This window comes from Lynx canadensis, chromosome D1, assembly GCF_007474595.2.
Source record: "Lynx canadensis isolate LIC74 chromosome D1, mLynCan4.pri.v2, whole genome shotgun sequence".
NCBI lineage: Eukaryota > Metazoa > Chordata > Mammalia > Carnivora > Felidae > Lynx > Lynx canadensis.
The window spans coordinates 71,181,620-71,196,781 of NC_044312.2; positions in this window are offsets into that span (position 1 = coordinate 71,181,620).

Genomic DNA, 15,162 nt, shown 5'->3' on the forward strand with positions numbered 1-15,162 from the left:
AATTAGTCTTCAATTATTTTATTTATTTTGTAGAGAGAACATGAGCAGGGGAGGCGGGGAAAGAGGGAGAGAGAGAATCCCAAGCAGGCTCCACACTACCAATGCAGAGCCCGAGGCAGGACTTGAACCTGTGAAACACAAGATCATGACCTGAGCTGAAATCAAGAGTTGGATGCTTAACTGATAACCCAGGTGCCCCTTTATTAAAAAAAAAAAAATTATATATAATATATATATTATATAGAGAGAGACAAAAAGAGCAGGAGAGGGGCAGATGGAGGGAGAAGGAGAATACCAATTACACTGATCTTGGAGGCTTCGTGGGGCTCAATCCCACTAGTGTGAAATCATGCCCTGAGTCAAAATCAAGAGTGGATGCCACCCAGGCGCCACTATTTCTATGTATGCCTGACAGATTAAAGAAATTGCTCCAAGTAACTCTAGGAAGAACTAAAGAAATGATAATGGCCAGTTAAATGTAAGTAGAAATGAATAATTAAAGTATCTGTACTACTTTCCAAAAATGAAGATGTAGTGAAAATGGCACTTGAAGAGAAACTTAGGACATTAGATGTTTATATTAGAAAAAAAGACTGATAAGTTGAGCTAAGGATCTAGCTTAACTTAGAAAAAGGACAGAATATAGATATACCACATTAACAAAAGGATAAAAATCGTGATCCATAGAGCAGAACAAGCATTTGACAAAGTTAACCATCTGTTTATAAAATCTCTCAACAAAGCAGGTAGTGGAAGAAACATAATAAAGACCATATATGACAAGCCCACAGTTAACATTCTAAAATAAAAAGACACAGCTGCCTACCCTCACCATTTTTATTCAACTTAGTATTGGAAATCGTAGCCAGAGCACTCAGAGAAGAAATAAATCTTCCAGTTTGAAAGGAAGAAGTAAAACGGTCTCTACTTGCAGATGACATGATACTGTATACATATAGAAAACCCTAAAGACTTCACCCAAAAAACTTAGAATAAACAAGTTCAGTAAAGCTGATGGGTACAAAATGAAAAAACTCTTGCATTTCTATAAATGAATGAAATATCAGAAAAAAAAACATTTACAATTTCAAGGAGAAAATACATAAGAATAAATTCAGCTAAGAAGGTGAACGTACACACTAAAAAGGTAACACATGGATAAAGAAAATGGAATGCATAAAAATTGAGTGCTCATGGTTGAAAGAATATTGTTAAAATTGACTCAATGCAATCTCTATCCAAATCCCAGTGGCATTTTTAAGACTGAATAGAATTGACATGAAATTTGTATAGAAGCACAAGACACCCTGAATAGCCAAAGAAATCATAAGAAAAAAAAAAAAAAGCTGAAGACATGCTTCCTGATTTCAACCTTTATTGTAAAGTTATAGTTATCAAAACACAATAGTAATAAGCTAAAAACAGACATGTAGACCTAAAGAACAGAAGAGAACCCAGAAATAAATCCACACATGTATGGTCAATTTATGAGAAAGAAGCCAAGAATGTAAGTGCAGAAAAGATAGTCTTTTTGGTAGTGTTGGGAAAACTGGACAGCTACCAGCAAAAGAATGAAACTGCACCAGTTTGCCACACCAAATATAAACTAAACTCAAAATGGATTAAAGACCTATATGTGAGACCTGAAACCATAAAACCCAGAGAAGAAAACACAGGCAGTTACCTCGACATGGATTGGCACCCTTTTTTTTTTGTAGGTCACCACTAATTTTTTAGTAGGTCACCACAAGCAAAAAAAACAAAAACAGACAAATCAAACTACGTCAAACTAAAAAGCTTCTGCACAGTGAAGAAAGCCATCAACAAAAGTCAAGCAACTCAATGGGAGAAGATATCTGTAGAAGGACATACCTGATAAGAGGTTAGTTAATATCTGAAATACATTAAGTACTCGTACGCCTCAACAGCAAAAAACAAACATGACAAAAACAAAACCCAATCTGATTTAAAAAATGGGCAAAGGATCTGAGTAGACATTTTTCCAGGACATAAAGATGGGCAAGAGGTACATGAAAGGGTGCTCAAAGTCACTAGTCAAGGAAGTGCAAATCAAAACCACACGAGTGATCACCTCATGCCTGTTATTCCTGTCTTTTGTATTTGTAAGTGTTCTAACAAGTGTTGGCAAGAGGGAGGAGAAAAGGGAACTCATGTGTGCGGTTGGTGGGAAAGTAAATTGGCATAGCCACTGTGACTGACAGTAGGAAAGCTACCCCCTGAATAAAATAGAACTACCACATAATCCAGCAATTCCACTTCTGGGTATTTATCCCAAGGAAACAAAAAACACAAACTCAAAAAGGTATACACACCCTCATGTTCACTGCAGCAGTATCTGCTATAGTCAAGTCATGGAAGCAACCTAAGTGTCCATTGATAGATGAATGAATAAAGAAAACGTGGCATCTATGTCCAACACAATAGTATTCAACCGTGAAAAAGAAAGAAATCTTGCCATTTGTGACAACACAGATGGACCTTGAGGATCTTAAGCTAAGTGAAGTAAGTCAGAGAAAGAAAAACACCATATAATCTCCCTTATACATGGAATTTAAAAACAAAAACAAATGAACAAAAATAAAAAAGATTCATAAATACACATAATAAACTGGTGGTTGCCAGAGGAGAGGGTTGGAGGGAGGCTGAAAGAGGTGAAGGGGATCACTAGGTACAAACTTGCAGTTATGAAATACATAATGCACATAGATATGAAGTATAGCACGGGGAATACTGTGGTTAATAATGTAATATAGCATTGTGTGGTACAGATGGTCAACACTGTGATAAGCACTCCCAATATACTGCAATGTTGAATCACAATGTGGTACGCTTGAAGCAAATATAATATTGTACGTCAATTAGATTTCATTAAAAAAAATAGCGTAATGAAACACATTAGCCAATTAAAAAAAGAAAAAAGTATCAATAGAGGAAATAATTCATCTTTTTATCATTTAAGGGAGAAAAGAATGAACGAAGGAAGAAAGGATGGAAGAAAGGAATAAGGAGGGAGGAATAAGACAAACCTAGAATAGAAACAAACTTAAGTTCTAGGGTCATGGAAAAAAGAAACTACAACAAATGTCACATAAATGATGAAATGTTAGGGTCATTCCTTTAAACAGACAAGAATGATCACTATCCCCACTTTTCATCAATATTATACTAGAGCTTCTAACCTTAGGAAGAAATAAAAACCATGCTAATTTGGAAAGACACAAAACTGTCATTATTTACAAGCAATGTAATTGAGAAAATCCCAAAGAACTGAGAAACAGGATTAAAATTTTTCAAATTGCATGTTTAGCATTATTGTCATATGCTATCAGTGTACAAATTTCTACTGCATTTTTATAGAACAGCTTCAAATTCTGCTATTACCATTTCAGTTTGGAAGTGGTCCCCAAGTTTAGGATCTTAGACTCACTTTAATCTCTTGAAAAGGCTTCACGTAGTCAAAATTCTCGTATGGGGGGAGGGGGTTGCCGATTTTTAATGAGAATATTCAGTTAATTTCATCAAGAAGAAGAAATTAAGTGGGGATCTGTTTGCTGAAGATTTCTTTGCCTTGATTTTCCCTTAATAGCTGTTTCACTATTATCTGCCTGAATGAAGACACAGAAGATCAATAAAGATAGGAAAATCAACCATGAAGATGATGAAATTCAAGAAGAATAAACAGGATTCCTTGCATTTAAGTTCAAATAACTCCTTTTAGAAAGGATAATTGAAGGGCTGGTTTAATAAGACCTCTACTACTAAAAGCACTGAGAGCTGTTGTTAATTACCTCTAAGTATGTTTTTCTGGTTTAAGAATAGGCAAAAGGAGGTCTCAAATTGCATTCCTAAAAAAAAAAAAATTAAAAAAAAAGTGCATCCACCCCATTCTGAAATAGCCAGATGATATGCTTTAAAGTAAACATTGGTACATTGAAGAGGTCCAGAGAGAATAAGGACCAAATTATGTAAAGAACCTAGAATATTTAGTCTTTAGAAGCAAAGATTCACACTAGAACACAAATGAGAGCTTTCTTCAAATGTTTTAAGTGGGGCCACATATTTAAATACCTACAAGACTGGATAGAAACTGTAAATTAATAATTTGGGCTTGGTGCAATAGATATGTATACTCATTTAGAAAGCCACAACTAAGCTCTAGTTTTTTACCACTCAAGATGCCAGCCCAGCATTGACAGATCTTCATTTTTCAAGAAAAGGCTAAAAATACAGATTTTTATAAGAAATCTCAGTTTTTTAAGTGCTGTTTTACTTTAAAAAATTTCTTTAATGTTTTATTGATTTTTGAGACAGTGAGTGGAGGAGGAGCAGAGAGAGAAGGAGACACAGAATCCAAAGCAGGCTCCAGGCTCCCAGCTGTCAGCACAGAACCCAACGCTGGGCTTGAACTCACGAGCCACGAGATCATGACCTGAGCTGAAGTCGGACGCTTAACCGACTGAGCCACCCAGGCGCCCCTAAGTGCTGTTTTATTTTGAAATTAAACTTAATTGTTCTAGAATTCCAATGGGGGAATGTGGTTTCCCCACACCACTACCAAGTAATTGTGCAACACCAGCTGCGTGTCCTACAATTCAACTCAATTCTGACACAATTTACCCAGAAATAGTATCACATTCCACAAGTGAAGGACTCAGTCCCACAAGACTGTCCTCTGCTTCAGACACCCATCGCTGACCGACCCACTGACTACGGATTGGAGGGTCCCACAACCCCCTCCTTGGGTTCCATTAATTTGCTAGAGTTGTTCACAGAACTTAAAAAAAAACCCATTTTCTCAAAATTACTAGTTTATTACAGAGAATACTAAAGGATACAAACCAACAGCCGATGAAGAGATACAAAGGGCAAGTTCCTCAACACTGGACCTTCTGTCATTATGGAGCTTCGGACCCAGCACAATGGTACATGGAAACATTCTGGTTCACCAACCTGGAAGTTCTCCAAACCACTTCCTTTTGGGTTTTTATGGAGGCCTTATAACACAGGCATGATGAATTAAATCATTTCCTTTTGGTGATTGATTCAACCTCCAACTCCTTTCCCCTCCCCGGAAATCAGGGGGTGGGACTGAAACTTCCAACCTTTTGATCCTGATTGGTTCCCCTGACAACAAGTCCTCACACTTAGGCGCCTCCCCAAAGTCACCTCATTAACATAAACCCAGCTGTGGTGGAAGAGGGCTTGTTATGAATAACAAGACACCCATTTCACCTTTATGGCTCTGAAGCATTTATTTAGATATTGACGGCAAGGGACCAAACATTATAACAAAAGATGCTCTCATTGCTCTTATCGCTCAGGAAATTCCAAGGGTTTTGGAAGCTGTAGACCAGATATATATGAGAAATATATTTTGGTTGTAGATATGGCCAAAGATATATTTCTTATAAATCACAACATTGCAAACCTCTCATTAGTCATTACTACATAACACATTTGAAAAATATCCAGCATTGTTTATTCAGTATACAGGCTCATCTGCTTTAGAAGGTATTTATAAGTGAAATATTTTTAAAAATGAGTACAATGGGTAAAATTTTTAATGTTTTCGTGAAATATACATAGACGTATACAGCAATATTCGCAGCAAAATAAAATACTATGAACACCATTATGCAGCAAACATTGCTGTCCCCTCAGAAGCTCTCTCATGCCTCTTCCCCATCTCAATCCCCTCATCTTCCTGCTGAAGACAATCATTCACCTGCCTTCTCTTTGTGTGAAATGTCTTTCACCTTTTGGAGTGAGGGTTATCAAGGCTGAGTGTAATATTCTAGATGAAGTATTTTCTTGCAGCATAAAGGGTATCATGCTTTTGTCTTCTGCATTGGCACTGTTTCTTTTATAAAGTTAGCTATCAGTTTTATTGTTGTTGCTTTGAAGTGATTTTCTTTCTATTTTCACTGTATGGTATTCTTAGGGCTTCTTGAACCTCTGGCTTGAAATCTTTTAAGTTTTGGAAAATTAGATCTTCAAATACTCTGTCCCATTCTTTCTTTTTCCCCTCTGGGTTTTCAGGTACCCAAATGTTAGATGCTATTATATTCCCCATGTCTCTTACACATTTAAAATTTTCCACCCCTTTATCTCTCCATGTTTAATTCTAGGCCACTTCTTCGCTACATTTTGGTCTGCTACAAAATCTTTCTCGTTCTTATAATTTAGCTAATTTTTTTTGTTCAGTTTTAGAATTTCCATTTTAGGGTTTTAATTCTCTAATGAATTTTTCCATTTTAAACATTATGTTAGGTTTCCAAGAAGCAGAGCCTTCAGCTAGGGACTCTTGTGTAACTTATTTATTGAGGAAATGCTCTCAGCTGAAATTTATGAGGGGCAGAGGCTACGATGGGGAAAAAGCTGAAGACACTGATGTGGCTGAAGTCCTCGGCCTGATCCCACAGGATGGTGCCCTGAGGCACCAATAGCATCACACAGTTGTCCTCTTTGAGGCAAGTGGTGTGTGTATATAACGTATGGGGATGGGGGGTTTAGGCTAACCTCCTAGGGAATTCCAGGATAGATGACCCCATCAATTGAGGACAGTTCTGGGAGAGTAAGAGCAGCTGACACTAGGGGTAGGGGTGGGGGCATAATTGAAATGAATCCACCTAGAAAATACAATTATGGTAGAGCACTAAGAGTGTCCACTACAGGCATATTAAGCATGTTTACTGTTAAGTTTGCAGTTGGTAATTCTATTACCTGGATCTGTTAAAGGTCTCTTTCTGTTGTCTGTTGTTTCTTTTGGTTTCAGTCAATATTTTGTCTCCTTACATGCTAGTTATCATTTAGTGCCAACAATGTAAATGAAAAAATTGAAATATTTGAGGCCTAGAATTTTTATTTTCCTTTGGGGAGGATTTGTTTGCCTCTGGCAGGATGCTGGGACATTAGTACTAGTAATCTTAAATCACCTTAATCCAATCAGGGACTAAGCTGGGCAATTCAAAGCCGGGCTTCAACTTCAGTGAAGCCCATTTTTTCACTTACACTGAAAACACAGCTTTTTAGGGGCCCTTGTTAGGCATATTCTCCCAAGTTTTGGGACTCTAGCTCTGTGAATCCACCAAAAACCGTGCTTACCTTCTCAGCCTGTGAGTGGTCTCCCCCAGATTGGTTCACAACTCTAGGAGAAAATAAGCAGGACACAGTCTAAGCTCACTTCTCCAGGTTTCCTCTTTTGTTTGGATCTTGGCCCCACAATTCTTCACTATCTTGTTGTTAAAAGCTTAATTGTATATGTATACCCCCAAATCCGTATGTTGAAGCTGTAACCCCCAGTATCTCAGAATGTGACTTAATTGGAGACAAGGCCTGTAAAGTGGCAATTAAGTTAAATGAGATTATTATGGAGGCCCTAATCAAATCTGGTGTCCTTGTAAGAACATTGGTCATGTGTAGAATATATATATATATATATATATGCATCTATGTTCATGGGTGAGATTGCCTTATCATTTCTCTTTCTTTAAATAGACATGCGTTTGGTATCAAAATTATCCTAGCATGAAAAAAAAAAATCAGTTGGGTAGCGTGTCCTCTTTTCCTATTCTCTAGAAGTATTTGTATAAGATTGTCATTAGAATTCATTGGTAAATTCATGTAGACCTAGAATTTTCTTTGTAGATATTAAAAAAAATATGAATTCAAGTTCTTTATTAGTTATAGCACTATTTAAATTTTCCATTACTGTTCCTGTCAGTTTTGGGAAGTTGAAAAAGAGCTCCTCTTAGAACAGTGTTTCTATATAAACAAGCTGTACATTAAAATCACTCGGGACCTTTAAAAATACCCATGCCTAGTTTTTGTCCTTGGAGCTTCCACTTTATCTGGGTATTAGCACTTTATAAAAAAAAGATCAATTTTAATTTTCAAAAATATCTTTGGGGGCACCTGGGTGGTTCAGTCTGTTAAGCATCTGACTCTTGGTTTCAGCTGAGGTCATGATCTCACAGTTTATGAGTTTGAGCCCCAAGTTAGGCTCTGTGCTGACAGATCGGAGTCTGCTTGGGATTCACTCTTTCTTTCTTTCCACCCCTTCCCTGCTTATATGCACAGACGCGCTCTCTCTCAAAATAAACTTTTATTTTTTGTTTATCTTTTTAATGCTTGTTTGTTTTTGAGAGAGAGAGAGACAGACAGACAGACAGACAAGTGCAAGAAAGAGAGGGAAGGGAGAGAGGGTGACACAGAATCTGAAGCAGGCTCCAGCACAGAGCCTGACAAAGTGCTCAAACTCCTGAACCATGAAATCATGACCTGAGCCGAAGTCAGACACTTAACCAACAGAGTCATCCAGGTGCTCCTCAAAATAAATAAACTTTAAAAAATATCTTTGCTTTCTGTGGTTTCAATTATATCCATCTATATATATTAGGTATATATGTTTTTTATATTATATATAATAAATACAATTATTGATACATAATCAAAATTTTAATTAATAAAAGATGAACATACTTCTACCCCATCCACATCTATCCTTTTCTCTGAGTTTCCTAGAAATGACCATTTTCATTAGTTTTGTATTAACCTATCTAATGCTTTTTAGTCAAATACAAGTGCATACACACACACACACACACACACACACACAACAAATTCCCCACCTCATACAAAAAGGGAACATATTTTATACATTGTTCTTTGTATTCATTAGCTAATGCTCTCTAAGAAATCACCCCAAAATATGCTGGTAATAATCATCGTCATTTTTGTGAGTAGACAATTTAGAAATGGCTGGCTGGGGGCGCCTGGGTGGCGCAGTCGGTTAAGCGTCCGACTTCAGCCAGGTCACGATCTCGCGGTCCGTGTGTTCGAGCCCCGCGTCAGGCTCTGGGCTGATGGCTCGGAGCCTGGAGCCTGTTTCCGATTCTGTGTCTCCCTCTCTCTCTGCCCCTCCCCCGTTCATGCTCTGTCTCTCTCTGTCCCAAAAATAAATAAACGTTGAAAAAAAAATTAAAGGGGCGCCTGGGTGGTGCAGTCGGTTAAGCGTCCGACTTCAGCCAGGTCACGATCTCGCGGTCCGTGAGTTCGAGCCCCGCGTCGGGCTCTGGGCTGATGGCTCAGAGCCTGGAGCCTGTTTCCGATTCTGTGTCTCCCTCTCTCTCTGCCCCTCCCCCGTTCATGCTCTGTCTCTCTCTGTCCCAAAAATAAATAAACGTTGAAAAAAAAAAATTTAAAAAAAAAAAAAAATAAAAAAAAAAAAGAAAAAAAATTAAAAAAAAAAAAAAGAAATGGCTGGCTGAGCAGTTCTTGGTCAGGATCTCTCATAAGATCACAATCAGATGACAGTTGGGTCTGTAGTCATCTGCAAGTTTGAGAAGGATCTATTTCCAAGGTGGCTCACTCACATGGTGGACAAGTTGATCCTGGCAATTGGTGAGAGACCTCAGTTTCTCTGAGTGTGGACCTCTCCACAGGACTGCTGGAGTGTCATCAAAACATGGTGGCCAGATTCTCCCAGAATGAGAGCTCAGAGACCCAGGTGAAAAAGTTGCAGTGCCTTTAGACAAGCCTTAGAGGTCACACATTATGACTTCCATATTCTATTGGTCACACACACCAGACTGGATTCACAAAATTGAATATACTAGATGGGGATCATCAGGGGTAATTTTGGAGGTTAGCTACCACATTGTGTATACTGGTTTTTCATTTTTTGTTGTTTTAACATGATTTGTCCTAAAGACCTCTCCATATTACTACACAGAAGACATCCTCATTTTTAATGTAGCTGTGGTATATTCTATTGTAGTATATACCGTAGTTTATTCCAACATTCCTTCATTGATAGAAATGTATGGTTGCAGTGGCTTGTTTTGCTGTCATAAATAACGCATGAGTGAATAACCTGGCACTTCCCTTTGTAGGTGTTCAAGTGGATCTGCAGGAGAGATTATTTATCCTTTACTAAAAGGAGTTATTTGAACTTAAATGCAAGAAATCATGTTTATTCTTCTTGAATTTCATCATCTTAATGGTTGATAATCTTTATTGATCTTTTGTGTCTTTATTCAGACAATAATGAAACAGCTATTAAGGAAAAAAATGACAAAGTTCCAGCAAACAGATCCCCACTTAATTGTCTTCCTGATGAAATTAACTGTGAATATTCTCATTAAAATCTTTCCCTAAATGGGGAACCTGGGTGGCTGAGTTGGCTAGGCGTCCGACTTTGGCTCAGGTCAGGATCTCGCAGTTTGTGGGTTCGTGCCCCACATCGGGCTCTGTGCTGACAGCTCAGAGCCTAGAGCCTGCTTTGGATTCTGTGTCTCCTCCCTCTCTCTGCCCCTCCCATGCTCATGCTCTGTCTCTTTCAATAATAAGTAAACACTTAAAAAATTAAAAAAAAAAATCTTTCCCTAAAAGTTGGAATTGTTTGGTCAAAAGGTGAACACATCTATTATTTGATAGATGCTGCCACATTCCTTTCCACAGGAAGTGTCTTCATATGCTTTGGGTAAATATTAAGTAGTGGAATTACTGTATCATATGGTAATTATATCTTTAATGTTTTGAGTAACCTTTATACTGTTTTCCAGAGTGGTTGCACCAATTTGCATTCCCACCAACCGTGCACAACTGTTCCTTTTTCTCGACAATCTTGCTAACATTTGTTGTTTCTTGTGTTTTGGTTTTAGCCATTCTGACAAGTGTGAGGTAGTATCTCAGTGTGGTTTTGATTTGTATTTCTCTGGTGATTAGTGATGTTCGGCATTTTTTCACGTATCTGCTGGCCATGTGTGTCTTCTTTGGAGAAATGTCTTTTCATGTCTTCTGCCCATTTTTAAATTGGATTCTTTGCATTCTTTTGGTGTTGAGTTGTATAAATTCTTTATATATTGGGGGTAATAGCTCCTTATCGGATAGATCACTTGCAAATATCTTTTCCCATTTGGCAGGTTGTGTTTTTGTTTTGCTGTTTGCTGTGCGGAAGTTTTTATTTTGATGTAGTCCCAGGAGTTTATTTTTTGCCTGTTTCCCTTGCCTGAGGAAGTGTATCTAAAAAAAATGTTTCTATGGCCAATGTCAGAGACATTACTGTCTGTGCTGTCTTCTAGGATTTTTATAATTTCGCATCTCACATTTAGGTCTTTAATCCATTTTGAGTTTTTGTATGTGGTGTGAGGAAGTAGTCCAGTTTCATTCTTTTGCATTCAGTCTTCCCAACACCATTTATTGAAGAGACTGTCTTTTTCCCATTGCATACTCTTGCCTCCTTTGTTGTAGATTAATTGACCATAAAAGGGTGGGTTTATTTCTGGGCTCTGTTTTGTTCCATTGATCCATGTGTCTATTTTTGTGCCAGTACCATACTGTTTTGATTACATGTGGTAATCTCTAGTATATCTTGAAATCTGGGATTGTGATGCCTCCAGCTTTGTTTTTGTTTTCCAAGATTGCTTTGGCTATTCAGGGTCTTTGGAGGTTTCATACAAATTTGAGGATTATTTGGTCTAGTTCTGTTAAAAATGCTGTTGGTATTTTGATAGGGGTTGCATTGAATCTGTAGATTGCCTTGGGTAATATGGGCATTTTAACATTATTTGTTCTTCCAATCCATGAGCATGGAATATCTTTCCATGTGTTTGTGTCTTCAATTTCTTTCATCAATGTCCTATAGTTTTCAGAGTCTTTCACCTCCTTGGTTAAATTTATCACTAGGTATTTTATTATTTTTGGTGCAATTGTAAATGGGATTGTTTTCCTAATTTCCTTTTCTTCTACTTCATTATTAGTGTATCAGCTCAAATAGTTTCTCTGAGGGCTACGCTTTTGGCAACTTTTTCTTTGATGAAAACTGATCTGTTGAACCTGTTTCTTTTAGGGTGAATGTCAGTAAATTCTATTTTCAGTTTATCGATTTCATTCAGCTCTTCAAACTTCTTTGCATTGTTATGTAAATCAATTTCTTATGATTATTAAAATTCTGTTTCTGTGATTACTCTCCCTTGTCATTTCATATTTTGAGTACTTATGCTATGTCCCCCTTTCCCTGGATTAATCAATTTAGCTAGTGCTTAGTTTGTTTGTCTAATTCGAGTCAGCAAACTTTTTCATATAGTGGTGTATAGTAAATATTTTCCACTTTGCAGGCCAAGAACATTAGGTAGATATTTGTAAAACAGGAGTGAAAATTTTTACAAAATTTTTATTGACGACATTCAAAATATAAGTACTTAAAAAATAATACTGATCCACTAATGAGAAAAAGGAAATTCTTTTCCAGGAGATAAAATTTTGCTTAACTGGGGTTCAAACTTCATGTTTCCTATTATCAAAACATTACAAATGTTCATCTGTTAATGCTGATCTGTAATGAGATTTATATATTTCATATTTGACAGTGCCTTTTCACAAAGATGGATACTGCCAATACTGACATCAATCCCTGAGCACCTAATTTTATTTTTTTATTTTTTATTTTTTTCAATATATGAAGTTTTTTGTCAAATTGGTTTCCATACAACACCCAGTGCTCATCCCAACAGGTGCCCTCCTCAATACCCATCACCTACCCTACCCTCCCTCCCATCCCCATCAACCCTCAGATTGTTCTCAGTTTTTAAGAGTCTCTTATGCTTTGGCTCTCTCCCACTCTAACCTTTTCTTTTTTTCCTTCCCCTCCCCCATGGGTTTCTGTTAAGTTTCTCAGGATCCACATACGAGTGAAACCATATGGTATCTGTCTTTCTCTGTATGGCTTATTTCACTTAGCATAACACTTTCCAGTTCCATCCACGTTGCTACAAAGGGCCATATTTCATTCTTTCTCATTGCCACATAGTACTCCATTGTGTATATAAACCACAATTTCTTTATCCATTCATCAGTTGATGGACATTTAGGCTCTTTCCATAATTTGGCTATTGTTAAGAGTGCTGCTATAAACATTGGGGTACAAGTGCTCCTATGCATCAGTACTCCTGTATCCCTTGGGTAAATTCCTAGCAGTGCTACTGCTGGGTCATAGGGTAGGTCTATTTTTAATTTTTTGAGGAACCTCCACACTGTTTTCCAGAGTGGCTGCACCAGTTTGCATTCCCACCAACAGTGCAAGAGGGTTCCCGTTTCTCCACATCCTCTCCAGCATCTATAGTCTCCTGATTTGTTCATTTTGGCCACTCTGACTGGCGTAAGCCTGAGCACCTAATTGAGTATATTAATTACTGGGAAGACATTTATAGAATTCTATTAAATTCTTCAATATTTGCTTTTTTAGCATGTCATTACTTTACAGACTAATCACTTGCAATTGAAGGTTAGATGGAAGCTCTTTGGTCACACAGTTAAATAAATTTTGAAATATGGAAATTTCCTTTGCACTGGCATTCAGATCTGAAAAAGTGCTGCTGAAACTTTAGTGTGAGCTCACGAAACATGTGCTGGAAAGATGTGTGGGAACGGAGGGCTTATTTCTCACTTGAACTTTTTACGGCACAACCAGTATATAAAGTGGCTTAATATTACAATTGCCTCTTGAACAACACAGATTTGAACTGTGCAGGTCCACTTATATGCAGATTTTTTATAGTACAGTACTGTGAATGTATTTTCTCTTATGTTTTTTAAAAATTTAAATTCTAGTCAACTTCGCCTCAGTATGCTTCCCATATAAGCACTGTTTGGCCTTTCAATTTTAGGTTAAACTCATCAAGAATGATCTGCTGTAAAAGTTAATGTCCAGGGGCACCTGGGTGGCTCCGTCGGTTAAGGGTCCCACTTCGGCTCAGGTCATGATCTCACAGTTCATGGGTTCGAGCTCCACGTCGGATTCTGTGCTGACAGCTCAGAGCCTGGAGCCTGCTTCGGATTCTCTGTCCCCCTCTCTCTCTGCCCTTCCCCCACTCACATTCTGTCTCTTTCCTCTTTCTCTCTCAAAAATAAACATAAAAAAAAAAAAAAAAAGCTAACGCCCAAAGCCATTCAGTATGTAATAACAATGGTTAAGGATGGTTGCTTTCATTCAGAAAAAATTGAATTTTGGTCCCAAGCTAAAAAAAATTGCAATAAAACGTTATCACTGCTAAGTCATTGAACCGTGGCTTGGGAGAGTAAGTCAGGATATTCCGCCTCTATTTCTGACAAAAATTCTCAAAACTAATGATGGTTAAGTCCATGAGAATAAGTGAAGTTCAGTGCTGACCTCACCAGTTCTGTAACACATGACAGATTCAAGTATTTTGTGCAAAGTACCTGCTGATGAATCATAACTTGTCCACGCCTTGTTCTGTCCCACATCTACCTTTACTGTCAGTGATAACACATCTTAGCTGATTCCATCTCAAGTTGTACTGAAATAGTGTTTTCTCATCTTCTTTGAAAATATCCTCTTCTGTAGTTGTTTAATGGAGACTGTTCACAGAGGCTAAATTTTCAGTCAAACTTGGTGTTGACTTCTTGAATAAACAGCAACTCAACAGTATGGGTAACATCTGTTTACTCATCAAGAACCAAGGAAAATCACTCAAAATCATCTGCATTGTTTTTAATTGACTATCAACATTGCTCCAATGTCCTTAACTCTGAGCAACTGTTCTCAATGAAAGACTGTTAGTCTTAAGCAAGTTTATTTTCTGGACACATTTCTTTGGCTGCTTCATTTAAACACAACTAATTCACAAGTAGCAAATGACTTTTCCTGCCTGGATAACAAATGAGCCACTCAGAAACTTTGGTTGCAACTTCATTTTCATTTCTTGGGAGGAAATTGTGAGCATGATAGATATCATTAAAAAATACCTACTTTTCCTGACCACTGCTTTCCTGTGTGAGGGATACTGTGACAAGTGCTCAGTCTGATAATGCCAGAACATTCTGCATTATTTTGGCAGAGCTACAGTGGTAGTCTATAATAATTTATTATTAATGTTTTGCCACCTAATTTGGTTAAAATAATCCACACTCCACTATGCCCTAAAAGCATGACATTCAAAATTCACTTTTCTCTCTCTTCTTGTTTTTGTTTGATGAGTATACACTGGTAAAAAAAATAAATTTTTTCAACCATTTAAAAATGTAAAAACCATTCTTAGCTTGTAGGGCCATACAAAACAGATGATGGGCCACATTTTGACTGTAGGGTGTAATTTGCTGACTCTTGATCCAATGTATTGA